Genomic DNA, 19,736 nt, shown 5'->3' with positions numbered 1-19,736 from the left:
GGGACTACAGTCTCTAAAGCCAGATTTGAACTCAGGAAGATGAGTCTTCCTTACTTCAGGTTCAACACTCTTATCTACTGTGCCACCTAGACATTATAGGTGGGAATCCCTCTAAAATAACAAGTGTAATATTTAAACATAAATTGAAGTCATATATTGATCCAGAAAATGCAATATATCAATATATTGGTTCCTTCCCTATATATATATAGGGAAGGAACCAATTTGTTTTATACACAAAAGTGCAAAGTCATTCCCAGAAATGCATCATTGAGAATGTATGGCATTGTAAAAGTGACTTGTAAAAGTTGTTTCTTTGTTTTTTTCTGTGTTTTTTTTTTTCCTGGAAGTCCACCAAGGAGAGAAGAGTTTTGTGACCATGCCATGTGTTGAGGCTGAGGAGACCCAACTGCAGACCCTAGAGCACCAGGAGGATGAGCAAAAGGAAGAGGAGGAGGAGGAGGAGGAGAGACCCCTGACAGTGGGCCTAGGCACCTGCAGGCCAGAAGTGAGAGGAGAGAATGAGGAAGTTCCTGGAGCTGCACTTGAAATGGAATGAGGCTGGAAAGTTAAATCTTCAGGAGGTTGTGGAGAAATCTAAAAGACTTAAGCTGCCTGCAAGCTGGGAGTCCAGCAAGGGTCCTTCAGAATGGGAATTGCATACTAGAAAAAAAGAAAAAGAATGTGCTGCACGGGGCGGGGGGGGGGGGGGAGATTATGAATGAGTGAAACTACTGGAGATCAGTGCTGAAGACAAAGAAAGATGGAAGAGGAAAAAGAGGGAGAACCCAAATTATGCACCTCCTCAGTTGTCATTATTATAGGTTGACCACACAGATTTGGAAACATATGAAAAACTTATATAAAAGCATGGAGAGGAATTCAGTCTAACATCTCCCCAATAATAGTCTTCTTCATGGAACACATGTACCTTCTACAGAGGAAATTGGTAGTGAAAAGGGTCACCATAAAATGATGAGGTTTAGTCTAGGGGTGCTTAAGTCCCCAAAATACCAACACACTGAGTCCTGCTGAATGAATTTGACTCAAGCCTTCTCTCAGCCAAAGAAAAGCAAAGTTTACTAAAAGTTCGCCATATTGGGTAGACTCTTAAGGAGCCTCCATATCTCTGAAGCTTGTATTGGACAAGCAGGCCAGAATAATCTGACACAGAGTGAGTCTGCCCTATATCATTCTCCAGCTAGTTCAAGGAGGCAAGATGGGTCTGATATGCAGAAAGGTTATAGGAGGAATCTAGGGGTGGTCTAGAGGAGGAGTTTGGGGAGGGTCTTCAGGAGGAGTCAATGAGGTCAGACTCCAGTAAAGAGTGATTAAGGGTGGGAAGTTGCTGGAGGCTACCTGGAGAGGATAGACAATGGTGGGCCAGGCAAGTTCAAGGGTGTAACAGATTTGGATATAGATATTTTGGGAGGATCTAGGGTGGGAAGTTGCTGGACAAAGGAGGGCTAAAGATTTGGGAAGAGCCACGGATGAAAGGCTTATGGCCTAGTACAAATGCCTCTGTGGGAAGATTCAAGGAAAGCTCAAGGGATTTCCCAGAGCCTATACCTCAAGGATTCAAGGAGAGCTCAAGGAGGTTCCCAGAGCCTGCACCTCATCAGTAGGCTGGTTATACATCTAGAAAAACAAATCGAAAAAGGAGAAAATACAGTTGGAGAGGTACTTATAATGATGACTCTGATATCTACTACATTAATGAAAAATACCAAATTCAACAAGAAGGCAGAGAGATTGTGTGGAAAATATACAATTGAAGGGGGCAGCTAGGTGGCTCAGTGAGTAAAGCGCTGGCCCCAGAGTCAGGAGAACCTGAGTTTGGTTCTGGCCTCAGACACTTAACGCCCACACAAAAAAACTAGCCTGTAACCTTGGGCAAGTTACTTAACCACAATTGCCCTCCAAAAGGCAAAAAAAAGGAAAAAGAAAATATACAACTGAAATAAAAAAGAATTTGGAGAGAGGAACAGCTATCTAAACTTCAGGAAACATCGAACATAGTAGAAAATTGAACCTTGGGGTAAATTGCTATAAGTGAATTGTACCAATAAAGGAGAATTTTTACCCTTGTATTCAACACTCATGCATTTATAAATTTATGTATTTTCATACTTCAAAATAATGCTTTTTATTTCAGGGAAATTGTAACTTCTATAGGTTTGACCCATTTTGGTAAGGAAACTTTTCCCACCTCTAATACTTAGCAGGTGGGATACCATGGACAAAATTATTCAAACCCATATTTCCAGTTGTAAAATGGGCATTATAAATTAACCTTATAGGTCTGTTGTGAGGCCAAAATGATAATATGCTTTTCAAATTTATATATAAGGTGCTGGGGTAGGGGAATGCACAGGACATTGTTAACGAACAAGTAGAAATTACAAGGAAGCAAATAGGACCTCCTGGGTATTCATGAAATAGGTAGGATGATATCCATAACTGGTATATGGCAATGGAAGTGCCCATAGCTTGTTCAAAAAGAACAGAATTGGTTAAAATGAAGGAAGTGGAAGAGAGGATAAAGTAACATTGCATATTAAGAAGATACACTTTAATGACAGAAAATTTAGGCTAGAAAAGGTAGAAACATGTTGAAGATTCAGTAAAAACCAATAAAGCAGAATGCCCAGCAGCAGTTAGGACTTAATAAAGATTAGTCAACATAAATTTTCAGAAACAAGACAACAAAAAACAAATAATAAGGATAACACAGAGTTGGAGTTTAGAAGGACACATTCACTGATTTTACAAAGTTTTATGGCAGTGTAGAGTTGAAGGAGTTGACCATAGGGTTAAGTTTGGGTTGAGATTAAAGTGATTCCAGAACAAAGTTTAAGCAATTGCAGCTCAAGGTAAGATGGAAGTTTAGGAGTAATGAGGCATAAGGAGAGAGGAGAAGAGAAGGTTTGAGTCAGAGAGTTGGGGAAGGAACATTGCTAAGTAACAGTGAGATCTGGGCTATGACAATTTAAGTATGGTCTGAGGTAGATTGAAAGTATAAGTCATGGGACTTGAGAAACTTCCACAGTGACTTGAAGTGCCATTAATATTTATATTCAAGGCCCCAAATATGAGGGCAAGGTTTGGAATGGAGTAAGAAACTGTGCCCAGAATACATTTAAAAGGGAGAAAAAATAACCAGTAGAAAACTGCCACTGAGCTGAATAGGGCAGTATATCTGTGTATCCTTCACATCTGTCTGTGTGAAAAGAGAAGGTCAAGGACTGCTTTGTCTCTGACCTCTACTTTAAAAAATGGGAATTGCAGGCCAAGTTCAAGCACCCATTCCCTCTTCTCACTTGGTAGTTTTTATCCCATTGTTAACATATTCCACTCTATTCCTACAAAGAACTTATTCTGCATCAGGGAAAAGGGAAGACACAAGTGAAGAAATGATTCAGTTTACATCTTGTCCCAGATACAAAATAATGTTCTGAGTCATTCTGATCCTAGAGCAAAAAAACAAAACAAAACAAAATAAAACCTTAATCCAGTTTAGTTCCATGTTTTTAGCAAGTTTATAAAAATCAATGAATCAAAACAATATTTTCTCTCACTTTGGATCAACCCCTAACCAAGCCTGGAACTACTGGGGACCAGAACTCAAAATTTGATCTTTCTTGTGTCTTTGTTTTTCAATATTACACATTTCCTCTCTGCTGAAATCTCTTCATAAAAAAGGAAACCCACAACTCAAAAAAAAAGCAGAATGGAACATAAGTCACAAATGAGCTTTATCTGATACAAATTTAAAATATCAAATAAACAACTTTTAAAAAATAGAAAGGGGTGGAGCCAAGATGGTGGCATAGAAGCAGGAAAACTCCCTGCATTGCCCCCATAACCACCTGAAATACCTATAAAAATGACTCTAAACAGACTTTAGGCTACAGAACCCACAAAGTTACAAAGAGAAACAAACCTCCCACTGAAGATAGCCCAGCCAGTGGACAGGAAGAGTTCCTCCACAGCCAGCTGGGAGCAGAGCCCAGGCCTGCATGAGTCTAAAGCTGCAGCTAGAGGGTATTGGAGAGAGTGGATCACCAGCAGCTGTAGTGGTTTCCAGAATTATCAACCCATAGATGTCAAAGACAAAGTGAGAGGTCAGTGTAGACTTTGAGAACAGGGAGTCTGGGAGTGTGGTCCAGCCTCTGCACCTTGGAGGGAGAAGAGGCTGAGGTGTGGTGGCCTCTGTGTGGCTGCTTCAGAGCTCCTGGCCTGCAGATTGTAGAGGGACCAAGCAACCATTCTGAGGAGTAATCGCTCTTGCTTTAACCTGCTTGGATCTGGATTACTATCTGGGGTAGAGGTCCGTGACCAGTGAGCCAAAGCATGTGGAGGCTTTTGAGAGGGCACCCAACTAATAGCTCTGGCATCTGTGAAAACCCCAGTGATTTGGGAAAAAGCTTTCCTCTCTGGAAGCAGAGTTCTACTGTGGCAAAAATCTCAAAAGTCAAGTAATTGAGTGGCAACATGAGCAAGCAAAGGAAGTAAATTAGGCATAGCAATCCAAATTTGAATTCCTTTTTGGGGGACAGAAAGGATCAAAGCATGGAACAGCAGGAAGACAGTGAAGTAGGAATTACACCAAAAGCTTCCAAGAAAAATATGAACTGGTTACAGGTCATAGAGGAGCTTAAAAAGGATTTTGAAAACCAAATAAGAGAAGTGGAGGAAAAAATGGGAAGAAAGATGAGAGTGATACAAGAAAATCATGAAGAGAGTCAACAACCTGACTGACAAAAATAACACCTTAAAAAATAGACTAACTCAAATGGCAAAAGAGGCTCAAAAAGCCAATGAGGAGAAGAATTCCTTAAAAAGCCAAATTTGCCAGATGGAAAAAGAATCTCAAAAGCTCATTGAAGAGAATCATTTCTTCAGAATTAGATTGGAGCAAATGGAAGCTAGTGACTTAATGAGAAATCAAGATACTATTAAACAAATTCAAACAAATGAAAAAATAGAAGGCAATGTGAAATATCTCATTGAAAAAACCACTGTCCTGGAAAATAGATCCAGGAGAGATAATTTAAAAATTATTGAACTACCTGAAAGCCATGATCAAAAAATGAACCTAGAAATAATCCTTCAAGAAATTCTCAAGGAAAATTTTCCTGATTTTTTAGAACTACAGGGCAAAATAGAGGTGTGTCTCTGGGCTTCAAGTATGTTTTTTTCCCTCCAATTACTGTGATGTTTACTTGATAGTAGCAAACTTTTGTTTTTTTATCCTTTGACCTATAACTACATTTTTTTTCAGTGGGGGAAGGGTGGGGCACCCAATTTTATGAATGTAGGGAACTTGACTTATATAGATCAGGCTCTTTTGTAGCTTATAGTCTTAAAGAGAACTTCCTCAAGCATAGAGAGGTTACAACTTGCCTTTGGCCATACAGTACTTGAATTCAGGTATTAATACAAATGGTATTATTTTGATCCTTTCTCTCCATGCTGAATGACATTTTACAGTATAGTTTCAAGTATGTAATTGGTCTTGTGTACTTTTTAAAAATTACATCTCAAAGGATATTTGAGATATCCAACTTCCAATTCCAATCTGTTACTTATATTGATAATTCTTTGACCCTCCCTTGTATCATTCTTCCTTTTTACAACTTTCCAGATTATACCAGTACATGCTGATCATATCTCCCTGCAGGTAGATTTGCTTGGATAGTTATTCTCATCATTGCTATTAATCTAATTCCAGTAGAGCAGAAATGATTTCCCTTGATACATTTTTGTATCCTTTCCAATTTGTTGATATCTTGCTAATATTACAATGCACTAAGTATTCTCACTCATCATAAAGCAAGGAATATTATAGAATAGATTTGTCACTTTTTTGGCCCTGAACATAATCCCTGAATAATATAAACTACAATAGTATTAAAAATTGGCTGAAATTGAAGTGATGATTACTTTTATAATTATGTATCCTTCACTTGGGCAGCTAGGTCATGAAGTGAATAGAGTACCTGGCCTGGAATCAGGAAGATCTATTTCAAATCCAGCCTCAGATATTTTAAAGCTGTGTGACCTGGGCTAGTTACTAATCTCAAAAGTGACGGAATGATATCTGTTTGAATCCAAGGCAAAACATTCAGTACCATAGTAATACAAGTCTGTGTTCCTCAACTGTGTTTTTTGTAAACATATTTCTGATTCTAGTTTCTAATCCATTCCGATATCTGCTTCCATTTTATGGGTGAATTCATCCTATTTACATTCATAGATAGAATAACTGTGTATTTCCCTCCATACTATTTTCTTCTATTTGTCCTCTTTCTTTTACCTTTTCCCTCCATGAAAGTTTGTTTTGCTTCTGAATACTGTCTCACTTAATCTGCCCTTCCTTTTATCACTCTGTAATGCCATGCACAAGCAGCTTTCCAGAGGATTGCTACTGTGAACAGCTTTTAAGGTTCTGATTACACAATATAGTGAACACTCTATTCCATAACAAATCAAAACAAAACATCCACAGAATATCAAGGTACAGCATTCACAATATTATAACTTAACATAGAAAATCACTATATAATATTCACAACAGCTTATAATTAAAATGGCCATATAGTTTTCACCAAAGTGGTCACAATATTTAGAAAAAAGAACAATCATCTCAAAGTACAATAGTCAAAGTCTTCCAATCAAGGGGCACACTTGAGTTAACTCAATCAGTCACTTCTTCAGCAATCAATTACTAAGTATAATTAATCACTAAGTACAATAGAAAATACAGACTCTCCACCCCTAGGTTACTAGTAAACTACAATTTCATCATTACTCAGTACCCAGGGAGAGGTCTTTTCATCTTGATTTGGGGCCAGTTCTCAGATTCCCTCGATCTCCTTCCATAGTCCCAGATTCTACCTGGATTCACCAGACTGTCACCTGGGTTCAACTGGGACAGATTTCAGTTCCTTGTCCAGCTCTCTGGCAGGTCCTACTCCACACTGAAGTTGACAGGGTCTAGTCCATTTCAGATTCTTCACAATTTCTGCTCCCAGGAATTCAAGCCTCAACCAAGCTACAAACAGACAAAGTCTCAGCACCTCAGTCATGCTTCCTGTCTTCTGCTTCCTCAGTCTTCTCCTGGGCTCCTGGACTCCTGTTCAGAAGAAGCTCCACCACCACAAGTTCTCAGGAAATTCTGGCTCAGTTCTCCATTCTCTCTTCTGTAGCTGCTCTGCCACCAGATGCTGATCCGAAGAAATTCTGACTGTGCCTCTCTGGGGCTTTTCCTTATATATACGCACAGCATTAGCTTCCTGTTTCAGCCAACCCCTTCCTGTTATATCAGTAACAGGAGACAGGAGTTCATACCTTCTGTTTCCCCAACTGAGGCTTGATCAATTACTAAGTGCTGAGTACCTGCTACCTTTGCCAACACAAAGGGATCTTCAAATTCAAATTACATTACCATTACACACCCCTCCTTTCTCTTATCCTTTTCCTCTCCTACTCAAACTTTATTGGGTAAGACACATTTTTATACCCAATTCAATGCGTATATTCTTCCTTTGAAATAATTTATATGAAAGTAAGGTTCAAGGATTGTCCACCCCACACACACAATTTTACTCTCCCTAGCACCTAACTCACAGGGTTATGTACAGATCAAATAAATTAACATTCTTAAAGTACTTGGCAAACCTTAAAGTGAAATATAAACAAATAAAAATTTACTCTCCATATTTTTTTAGATCATCCCAACATAATCTATTCACTGCTGCGTCCTCTGTCTATGTAGAGTCCTAAATGTACCAATAAAGATAAAATTCTGTCAAGACAACATAACAAAAGACACTGTTTTCCAGACCTAAGGCTTAGCAAGCAAGCTGTGCCCTGAGTTTGGCATAACATCAGTCCTTTGCACTTACCCTCTGAATGAACTCAGCCACAGCAAAATCCCAGAATTGTTTCACATAATTATTGTAGTGCTTTGACAAGTGACATATATTCTCTGACCTCAGACAAACCCCTGCAAGTTCTCAGGTTCTGATCATGAAGCCCTTCTATAAATAAAACTTATCTCATTGTCACTGTCACCTCTCATTGTCAGGGATTCAGTGCACTGTGTAGCTGCTAGTATATGTATTGAGATTTGCTACACTAGAGCAGGTCCCCTACTAGAGAGTGCCCCAGCACGTGTCTGGTTCCCCTCCTTACCTGCAAGCTATTCCTCTCACTATAGAAAATAAAATTCTGTCTTAGTCTCTGCACAGTTGTTCTTGCCTGCTCTGTCTGTTCAGCTCTGGTCTCCACAGACCAAGAGGTTTGTTCCAGTTGACGGTTCTTAAGAGTTATATGTTTCATCTTCCCATGTAGGAATGTAAACAGTTTAACCTTGTTGAGTCCCTTTGATTTCTCTTTCATGTTTACCTTCTTTTGAGTCTTATATTTGACAGTCAAATTTCCTATTCATCAATGGTCTTTTCATCAGCAATGCTTCAAAATTCAAAGAATTATACTTAGTTTTGCTGAGTAGCTTAATCTTTGTTGGTATCTTAGTTCTTTTACCTTCTGGAATATCATATTCCAGGCCCTCTATTTCCTCAACATTGTAGCTGCTAAATCTTATGTGATCCGGACTGTGGCTCAACAGTATTTGAATGGTTTCTTTCTGGCTATTTGAAGTATTTTCTCTTTGGCTTGAGAGAGCCCTGGAATTTGGCTACACTATTCTTGGGAATTTCTATTTTGGGATCAATTTCAGTAAGTGATCAATGGCTTCTTTCAATTTTTATTTTACCTTCTGGTTCTAGGATATCAGTGTAGATTTCCTTTATAATTTCTTGAAATATGATGTTGAGAAAATTCAGTACATATTGTCTTACAAATATTTGGTTAGTTTTTTCATCTGTAAAGTAGTAATAATAATAGCACGTAACTCACAGGGTTGTTGGACAAATCAAATAAATTAACATATTTAAAGTACTTGGCAAACCTTAAAGTGAAATATAAATATTACCACTGCTGCTCCTGCTATTCCTACTAATGCTGCTATTTGAGACTATAACTCAGGAGAAAAACTCTGACTCATTATAGAAATCGGCAAATTATCTTTACAGAAATTATAATCAACCCATGGGTACTCTTGAGTTTGCTAACAGAAACATATATAGAGAGAATAGAAGATGGGGCTATGACAGAACCTTGGGATACATTCACAGTTATAGGATAGGACATGGATGATGATACAGCAAAGAATATGTCAAGTCCTGAAAAAAAAACTCAGAAGTGAAAAAAAAAGCACTTTTATTTGAGGTAAAGGCACTTGCTAAGCTGAGTTACATGAGTAACTTGAGTACATGAGCAGAAAAACTTACAGAAAGATTTTTATACATTCAGGAGGAAAAAAGAGGTCGGGAGGGGGTTATATGAGGATCAAAGCCTGATCATAAGGCCCCAGCTACTTTTGGTAATTTGAGCAATAAAACCCATTTTATTCTGGTTGTTTTTACACTTAATGATCCCATTTCCCCCAATGAGAAAGCAAGGATACTTGGTAGCCATGGCTATCCTAAGATAAGATTTCAGGATGGGGTCTCTGGTGGGTCCCAGCCCAACCTAATTGAGAGTAAGTACCTCAAAAGCAGGAATGGAAAACCATTGTTCAATTCTGATATACCTGGGGTTATTTAGAGGGAAGGGCAGGGAATATTACATTTGATATTAACAATAGTAAGGTTAACTTTCTTGTAATTAACCCCCTCTGGTTCTCCAAGAAAATGCCATCTTCTCAATGAATCACTTATTGTTGTAACAAACACTTAACAGGATGAGAATGGTTGGGGAAAAAGGAGAGAGGTTGAACAACAAATTGATAGAAGTCATTATGGGCAGTCCCCTTTAGCAAGCAGGTCTTATAAAGAATAATGGCAATATATTCCCACTATCTATGTCATCAGTCCATAATCTTAGGGCTTGGATATCTCATACCACTGTCTGGTTTCTGAAAACATCTCCTAATGAAGTCCTCTGGAAATCTCTACTCTTAGGCATTCTGGAATGGTAGTTTTGGAGCAACTTCTTCTAACAGATCTGCTTCTCCAGTTCAGGTCACTTATAGACATCTTTTTTCTGTTAAAATCTCTTGCAAAACAGATTTTAATACAATTTGATACAGTCACTTCAAGTTAGTTTTCCCAATAACCAGATCATGTGAGAGCTAGCTCAATCTTTATGGCTCTAATAAGAACATCAAATTAGAAACCTCTAAGTAATTGAATTTACATTTTCCTAACCTCATTAGTGGTCCTAAACTTATCTAAACCAGATACTTTATTTAGGTACTACTAATAACAATCTGAAGGGAGAATATAAAAGAATCTATGGGGGAAGGGGGAGATGCAGAGCCAAGATGGTGGAGTAAAAGCAAGAACTTGCTTGAGCTCCCACTCTAACCACCTCCAATACCTGTGAAAAATGACTCTATACAAATTTTAGAGCTGCAGAAAGCACAAAGTGACAAAGAGAAACAAATATCCCACTGAAAGCAGCCTGGGAGGCTGACAGGAAGGGTCTATCACACCAGGCTGGGAGCTAAGCACAGTCCCACATGGGTCACACCAGCCCAGACACGTGGCACAGACCCACCAGAGCAGACTTCAGTAGAGTGAATAACTGCCAGCTGTGGCAGCTTCCAGACTTTTCAACCCATAAATGCCAGAGAAAGTAAAAGGTCAGTAGAGAACTCTGTTGGAACCGGAAGAGCTCGGTCTGACCCCTGTCCCTGGGACAGTAGAGGTGGCAGTGGCTGCAGCTGCAGCTACTGCCATGTGGTTACCTTCTGAGCTCCAGGCCTACAGATTGTAAGAGGACCAAGTGACCTTTCAGAGGGGAATTGTTCTTCCTTTGACCTACTTGGATCTGGGTTGTAGTCTTGGGTGGCAGTCCTGGGATGAGGAATGCTAGCATGGCAGAGCTTGTAGTGGCTGTAGAGAGGGCACCCTCCTCATAGCTCTGATAGCAGCTGTGACAACAACTGCACAAAACCCCAGAAATTTGAAACACAGCACTCTCCACTCTGGAAGCAGAGTTCTACCATGGCAAAGCACTCAAAAGTCAAGTAACTGGCTGGCAAGATGAACAAACAGAGAAAGAAAAATCAGATTACAGAAATTTTGCGGGGTCAGGATCAAAAAGAATCAAAACATAGAACCAGAAAAAGACAACAAAGTCAAAACTCCTGCATCAAAAGCTTCCAAGAAAAATACTAATTGATTGCAGGCCATGGAGGAGCTCAAGAAGGATTTTGAAAATCGAATAAGAGAAGTAGAAAAAAAAATGGGAAGAGAAATGACAATGATGCAAAAACATTGTGAAAAATGAGTCAACAACCTGATTGAAGAAAATAATACCTTAAAAAATAGACTAGCAAACAAATGAAAAAAATAGAAGACAATGTGAAATATCTCATTGGAAAAACCACTGACCTGGAAAATAGATCCAGGAGAAATAATTCAAAAATTATTGGACTACTTGAAAATCATAACAAAAAGGGCCTGGACACCATCTTTCAAGAAATTATCAAGGAAAATTGCCCTGATATTCTAGAACCAGAGGGCAAAATAGAAATAATTCACCAATCACCTCTTTTAAAAAGATCCCAAAAGAAAGCTCCTAGGAATATTACAGTCAAGTTCCAGAGTCCCCAGGTCAAGGAGAAACTATTACAAGCAGCCAGGAAAAAACAATTTGAGTATTGTGGAAACACTATCAGGATAAGACAAGATCTAGCAGCTTCTACACTAAGGGATCAAAGGGCTTGGAATATGATATTCCAGAAGTCAAAGGAGCTAGGATTAAAACCAAGACTCACCTACCCAACAAAACTGAGTATAATACTGCAGGGGAAAATATGGACATTCAATGAAATTGAGGACTTTCAAGTATTCTTGATGAAAAAAACAGAGCTAAACAGAAAATTTGACTTTCAAATACAAGAAGCAAGAGAAGCATGAAAAGATAAACAGGAAAAAGAAATCATAAGGAACTTATTAAAGTTGAACTATTTACATTCCTACGTGGAAAAATGATAATTGTAACTCATGAGACTTTTCTCAGTATGACAATAGTTGAAGGGAATATATATGTATATATAGGAGGGTATGTGTGTGTGTATACATATATATATATATATATGTGTGTGTGTATGTGTGTGCATGTGTGTACATGTATACACAGACAAAGGGCACAGGATAACTTGAATATGAAGGGATGATATCTAAAAGATAAAATTAAGAGATGAGAGAGGAATATATTGGGAGAAGGAGATAGGGAGAGATAGATTAGGGTAAATTATCTCACACAAAAGAGGCAGGAGAAAACTGTTACAATGGAGGGGAAGAGCAGGAAGGTGAAAGGGAATGAGTCAACCTTACTCTCATTGTATTTGGCTTAAGGAGGGAATAACATGCACGCTTAATTTAGTATATTATCCTTCAGGAAAGTAGAGGGGGAGAGAATAAGAGGGGTGATGATAGAAAGGAGGGCAGACTAGGGAAGAGGGTAATTAGAAGCAAATATTTTTGAAAAGGGACAAGGTCAAAGGAGAAAATAGAATTAATGGGGGTGGGATAGGATGGAGGGAAATATAGTTAGTCTTTCACAATATAACTACTATGGAAATGTTTTGTGTAACTATACATGTATAACCTATATTGAATTCCTTTTCTTCCCAGTGGGAGTGGGTGAGGAAAGAAGAGAAAGAATCTGAAAATCAAAGTTTTAAAAACAAGTGTTAAAGAGTCTTTTTTACATGCAGCTGGGGAATAAGATATACAGGCAATGGGGTATAGAAATCCATCTTACCCTACAAGAAAGTAAGGGGAGGGGAGGGAGAACATAAGAGAGAACATAAGATTGGTAGGAGGAGTAATCAGTATGCTTGCTGTCTTGGGGTGGGGTGTAGGGGAGAGATGGGTAGAAAATTTGTAACTCATGTGGAAATGAATGTTGAAAACTAAAAAATAAATGAATAAATTTATTATATATACAAAAAGAATCTATGAGGATTTGACGTGTAGAATGAGCCCTTTTAGTTATCATTTTGATATTTGCTAATTTAATCATCTAGCCTAATTCTAAAAGAGCCTTTTAAAATTGGTATTTACTACATCTTCATTTTACTTCTGGTGTTCATTTATTTCAGTCTTCCTTCAGGTTCAAGTGCCAGAAAAGGAAGGAACTACCATTTATTACCTATAATTGCTTTGTGATGTAAGTTGGCAAATTGTTATGTTGATATATTTATGGGATTCAAATAACAACTGAAAAATCAGAAAATTCTGGAATCAGTTTTTATTTTTGCTATATGAAATCATCAGATATTGTTATTTTTATTTTAATTTTCCTCTATACAAATGTTAATCCCATGTTTTTTTTCCTTCAAAATTTTATTTTAGACTCAAACACCAGATCACAATACAGAATAGAAAAAAAGAAACAAAAAACATATCATAAACTTAAATATTGGAACTTAAATACAAAGTTAGAAAGAAAAAAAAAGCATGCTATGTGCATAGCAGGATATAAGAGGGATTTCCAAATATGTAACAATTAATTTTCATTTCAAGAAAGCCTATATGATAAATAGTCCTCATGTTGAGAATTGTCCATCCTTTCTTTGCTTCCTTGCAAGTTTTCTGCTGTGTACTTTTTTACTTTGTTCTTTTTTTTTCTTTCCTTCCACCACCTCCTAGAAGGCCACAATAAAGTTTAGATATTTTTTTATATAGCTGTAAATATATACATACCCTCCTCCACCCACCAGAAGGCTACAATAAAATTTAGGTATGTTTCTCCATAGCTATAGATACATACATACACGTATACATATATATACATATACAGACATATACTTTCCCAAACCTATTCTACTCCTGATTTTTGTTTCTATGCATGTGCATATCTCTTGTTTGCTATCCCTCCTGCCTTCTCTGCTTTACTTCTACTCACTACCTTGCCCTCTTGTGACTTGCCTACCCCCCTCCAAGGATCCCTCTCCTATCCTCCCATTGCCATAAATCTAAACCCCCTTCTATACCCCTATTTACTTATTCCCTCACCCTTCCCTCTAAAGATCCCTCTGTTGTCCTCTCCCCCATTCCTATTACCTTACCATTTTATTTCTTCTGAATTTAGAAGACTTTTATTCTCTTCTAAATATATATGTATTGTTATCTCTTAAACTCATTCCCAATGAAAGTAGGTTATCAGAACTACCAGTCCTCCTCCCCCATCTAATTCCTCTGTATCAATTCTTCCTCTTGCACCTCATTTGTATAAAATAATTACTCTTTTAAGCTGTCCTAAGTGGCTTTACTTTTTAAATTCATATCATACTCAGGTTTATCCTAATCTTTCTTATGAATACCCAATTATTAATAAGAATCTTAGACATACATTTTACATTATATATATATATATATAAAGTAAATAATCTATCCTTATGAATCCCTTATACCCAGTCTTTGTTATGTACCTTATATTTCTCTTAGTTCTTGTATGTTGAATCTGCTATAAAGTTCAGGATCTTTTTTTTTTTAACAAATTCTAGAAAGTCTGAGAGTTTATCAAATATCCAATTTTTTTTTCATTCAGGATAATACTTAAGTTTGTAAGTTTCCATTGATCACCACTTAAAAGAGATCCTATGAGGAAAACTCATAGGAATATCATAGTCAAATTCTGAAGCCCCCAGCTCAAGGAAAAAATATTAAAAGCATCAAGAGTAAAACAATTTAAATATGATGGTGTCACAATTAGAATTACACAAGACCTAGCAGCAGAGACATTAAAGGACTACAGGTCTTGGAACACAATATATTAAAGAGTAAAAGAATAGGGGCTCTGGCCAAAAATGTCATACCCTGAATGAAAAAAAATGGATATTTGATAAACTCTCAGACTTTCTAGACTTTTTAAAAAAAAATCCTGAACTTTATAGCAGTTTCAACATACAAGAACTAAGAGAAATATAAGATAAATTAGCAAATAAAAATTTATCTAGCCTTCTAAGGGAAAAAAATCACTCAAAATATTTAAATTAACATTTCTTTCTGCTAGTATTTCTCCTCAAAAACAGCTTAAAATTCATCCTGCTGTAAAAAGGCAAACATTAGAATCTAATGTGGTAATAGCACTCTGTAGTATCACATAGATAGTGAATATATGATCACTCTAAACCTTCAAACTGACAGATATCTACCTTTTATTTAACCCTTATGCAAAAATAAATCTTTATCGGGCAGAGTCAAGATGGCAGAGTAGAAGCAAGACCTCCGCCTGGCTCTGGCTTCCACCTTCCCCAATCCATGTAAAAAGGGGACTCTGAACAAACTTTGGACCTGCAGAAGCCACAAAATGACACAGAGAAGCTAACCTCCCTCTGAGGACAGCCGGCAGGCCAGGAGGAATTGGCCAGCGCAGTGCCCATGCCAAGGCTTTAGCCCCAGGGCAGGCCTGACCAGCCGCTGGCTGGAGGGACTCCAGATCACCTGCAGCTGTGGCTGTTTCCAGAATTATCAATTCATAGATGCAAAGGACAAAGTGAGAGGTCAGTGTAGTGTGGACTTTGGGACCCAGTAAGTGGGAGTGCGTAGGCTTCTGCCCCTAGGGTGAGAAACTGCTGAGATACCCAGCACAGCCAGCAGCACGTGGCAGCTTCAGCTCCTGGCCTGCAGACTGTAGTCCAGACTAGTCTGAGGGGAAATCACTCTTGCTTTAACCTTCTTGGATCTGAATTGCAGTCTAGGGTGGTGGTCCTGGGGTGTGTGTACAGTTTGCCAGAGGGTATGGAGGCCTCAGAGAGGGCACCCAACTAATACCTCTGGCAGCTGAGAAAACCCCAGCATTTGGAACGAAAGCACCCCTGTCTGGTGGCAGAGTCCTACTGTGGCAAAAAGCCCAAGGGTCAAGTGACTGAGGGGTGACATGGCCAGGCAAAGGAAACAAAAGAAACAGAAGACTCCAACATTTGACTCCTATTTTGAGGATAAAAAGGAACAAAGCATGGAACAGGAGGAAGACAGTGAAGTCAGAACTCTTGCACCAAAAGCTTCAAAGGAAAATACGAGCTGGTTATAAGCCATAGAGGACCTTAAGAAGCAGATAAGAGAAGTGGAAGAAAAATTGGGAAGAGAAATGAGAACGATGCAAGAAAATTACAAAATGAGAGTCAACAGCCTGACTGAGGAAAATAACACCTTAAAAAACAGACTAACTCAAATGGCAAAAAGAAGCTCAAAAAGGCAATGAGGAAAGGAATACCTTGAAAAGTCAAATTGGCTAGATGGAAAAAGAATCTCAAAAGCTCAGTGAGTTGAATCTTTTCTTCAGATTTAGATTGGAGCAAAGGGAAGCTAGTGACTTTAAGAGAAATCAAGATGCTGTTAAACAGATCCAAACAAATGAAAGAATAGAAGGCAAGGTGAAATATCTCATGGGAAAAACCACTGACCTGGAAAATAGATCCAGGAGAGATAATTTAAAAATTACTGGTCTACCTGAAAGCCATGATCAGGGAAAGAACCTAGAAATCATCCTCCAAGAAATTCTCAAGGAGAATTGCCCTGATGTTCTAGTACCAGAAGGCAAAATAGAGTTTGAAAGAAAGCACCAATCAACTCTCGAAAAAGATCCCCAAAAGAAAACTCCTAGGAATATTATAGCTGGATTCTGGAATTCCCAGATGAAGGAGAGAATATTACAAGCAGCCAGGAAGAAACAATTTGAATATTGTGGAAACACAATCAGGATAACACAGAATCTGGCAGCTTCTACACTGAGGGATCAAAGGGTCTGGAATAGGATAATTTGGAGGGCAGAGGAGCTGGGATTAAAACCAAGAATCATCTACCCAGCAAAACTGAGTATCATCTTTCAGGGGAAAATATGGTCATTCAGTGGAATAGAGGACTTTCAAGCATTCTTAATGAAAAAACCAGAGTTGAATAGAAAATTTGACATTCAGATATAAGAAGCAAGAGAAGCTTGAGAAGGTAAACAGGGAAAAGAAATCATAAGCCACTGATGAAAGTCCAACCATTAACATTCCTACATGGAAAAATGATAATTGTAACTGGTAAAACTTTTCTCAGTATGAAAATAGTTGAAAGGAATATACATCTATCTATATCAGAGGGTATACAGGTGTATGAATACATATGTGAATGTGTGTATATATGCTTACAGGTATACATAGATAGAGGGCACTGGACCAATTTAATAAGAAGGGATGATACTTAAAAGGGGAAATTAAGAGGTGAGAGAGGAATATAATGAGAGGAGATGGAGAGAGACAGAATGGGGTAAACTATCTCATAAAGAAGAGGCAAGGGAAAAGGGTTCAATGTATGAATTTCTAAATTATTTTACATGGAAAATCATTGTAAACAAATTTAAGTGGAACTTATGAAATTTCTCATTCTAACCAGGTGTGCCTATAGGTCTTTTTTCCCTCTGTAGCTCTCAAGTTTAAGCATGATAGAACTTATACCATGCCACAAGCAAGAGTTGAAATAAACTTATAACTTTGTGAAACATTTTATCGGATAAAACAAGGAAGATTTTTTTTTCTTTTCCCATTATTGTAATCTGAATGAAATAAAATACTCTTAATAAAGAGAGAAGGCTTTAGACAACTTTTTCACAACTGAATTTCTAAGCCAATCATATCTCAATTACAAGATAATTTATTTTCCTATCTACTTTGGTGTTACAAAGTTTTACAACACAGACATAGATTTACTTTACCAGTTTGGATTCACATCTGTTATTGTTAGGTTAGCTTAAAGTGTGCTGGGCCAAATACTCTAAGATCCTAGATGAACAGCCCAGGCAGAAAAGCTCTAAGGAGTAAGGTTGGGTGCTGAGAGTGTAACCCATTTCCCCCAGGCAAAAATCTTTGAGAGTTTCCTCACAAACCATCTTGAAAAGGTGGGTAAACACAGCTACCAGATTTTTATCTCATTTCTCTTGTAGGAATCAAAGCTGCAGAAAATTCTTAGGGCAGTACAGTATAACACATAAAAATTGAATCTTTTCCTTTTGAAATTTCTAGTTCCCACTAAAATTAAACCTCAAACCTAATTACTTCAAAACTGCTAGTAGGATTGGTAAGATAACAATATTCTGCTTTTCACAGATAAGGGATATTTGCTATACCAACTTCACAACCATTATTATTATTTTCTATATTTCTGAAGAGTGTTTAAAAACATTTTTACATCAGTCTTTAAACAATTTGGTCTGTAACTCAAAGAATCAAAGAAGAGTTCACTTTTCTAAACTATATTTCTAGTCACATTTATATTAGGCACTATTTTCATACAGTTAATAAATTGGCAAGCTGAGGAACTTGGCTTAAGACCACACAGCTAATAAGTTTGCTGATCCATGTATTTCCCCAATTTATCTTAATGCCAAATAGTATAATAAATTTTAGGAGACATACATTTCACTTAAAATGAAAGCAGAATAAATTCAATTGCACCTGGATCCATTTTCCAAATAGTATCATACAGAATTTCAATTTATAATTTCAGTTATTTAATATTATATTTTATTCAAAGGCTATTTACTTGAGCTTTTCATATTATGGGCTCCACTATTTCCAGCCAATCCATTGCCAAAGATTTTTAAAATGGTAGTAATCTACCCTAATGATCACATTTAAGACCACATTGTAATTTATTTCAACTCTGGGTTCTACGATCTCAGAAAGAGTCCAGAAATTATCAGTTTACCCCTAGCTATCTAACTCTCTGTGTTGGATTTCAAACCAAGCTCCAATTTTTATTATTATTATGGCCCACAACCTTTCCTCTTAAACAAAATCAAACTTCCTTAAGCCTTCTCAATATGCTTAAAACTTCTTTTCATTATTATACATCTCTCTTGTGGTTTGAAAACAAACCTTCTTTATTACTTTTCATAGTCTTCCCTCAAGCCTCTCTTATTTCTCTCTTTCCAAGTCTTTAAAACCTTTACTTAGATTACACAACTTTCCTTTTGAAAGCTTACCTTTCAACCATATCCTAGACTGTAGTCATTCCACTGAATACTTCCTTCATAATCTTAGTACATATTGTTGTTAAACCCAATAACTTACTAAAACCTTACTTTCACAAGCTGTGTAGTTAATTCAAAATAGGTGATTTTTCTCTGCTAATTTTAGCTATCACAATTATGCTCCATTGCTTGATTGGTTACCGTTCAAGTGCCCTCTAGGAAATTAAAGCATCTCCTGTCTCCCTCATTCTCCCAAACAGGGATAAAACCCATACTGCCTATTCCAAGTCCCAGTATATGAAGAAGTTTGTGGGGGCAAATCTCTTTTAAAAATCCATTAAGATGTTCTTAGTAATTACAAAAACTTTTAGGAAGCCTGCAGTGGTTTAGGGTTTTATTAAAGCACAGAAGTAGGATTCTGGGTTGTCCCAGCACTCATTAATAGCTTACCAAAAATAAATCCTGTAGTACTTAATTAACAATCTACATTTGTGATTTTTTCTACAAAGATCAATTCAAAACATTTCCCCAAATAACTTATTCTCTTTTCTGCTTACTTTTCACTTTTCAGAATCTGGAGAGGTAACTCATAAGTCGAGAGTTGTATTTTTCAATTCTTCCCAATATCTATCTATCTATCTATCTATCTATCTATCTATCTATCTATCTATCTATCTATCTATCTATCT

At 37.4% G+C, this 19,736-nt stretch overlaps 1 pseudogene; it reads left to right on the top strand.

The window, feature by feature from the left end:
* The first annotated feature begins 379 nt into the window (after nt 1-379).
* Nucleotides 380-1,996, top strand: LOC138170285 (pre-mRNA-splicing factor SYF2-like; annotated as a pseudogene).
* The last annotated feature ends 17,740 nt before the right edge of the window (nt 1,997-19,736 follow it).

Source organism: Petaurus breviceps, unplaced genomic scaffold, assembly GCF_028583685.1.
Source record: "Petaurus breviceps papuanus isolate PSGF00001 unplaced genomic scaffold, PetGlider_PUasm1.0 38, whole genome shotgun sequence".
In the NCBI taxonomy this organism is placed as follows: domain Eukaryota; kingdom Metazoa; phylum Chordata; class Mammalia; order Diprotodontia; family Petauridae; genus Petaurus; species Petaurus breviceps.
Note: the sequence above shows the minus strand (reverse complement) of the source record. Positions and strands in the feature narration are given on the sequence as shown.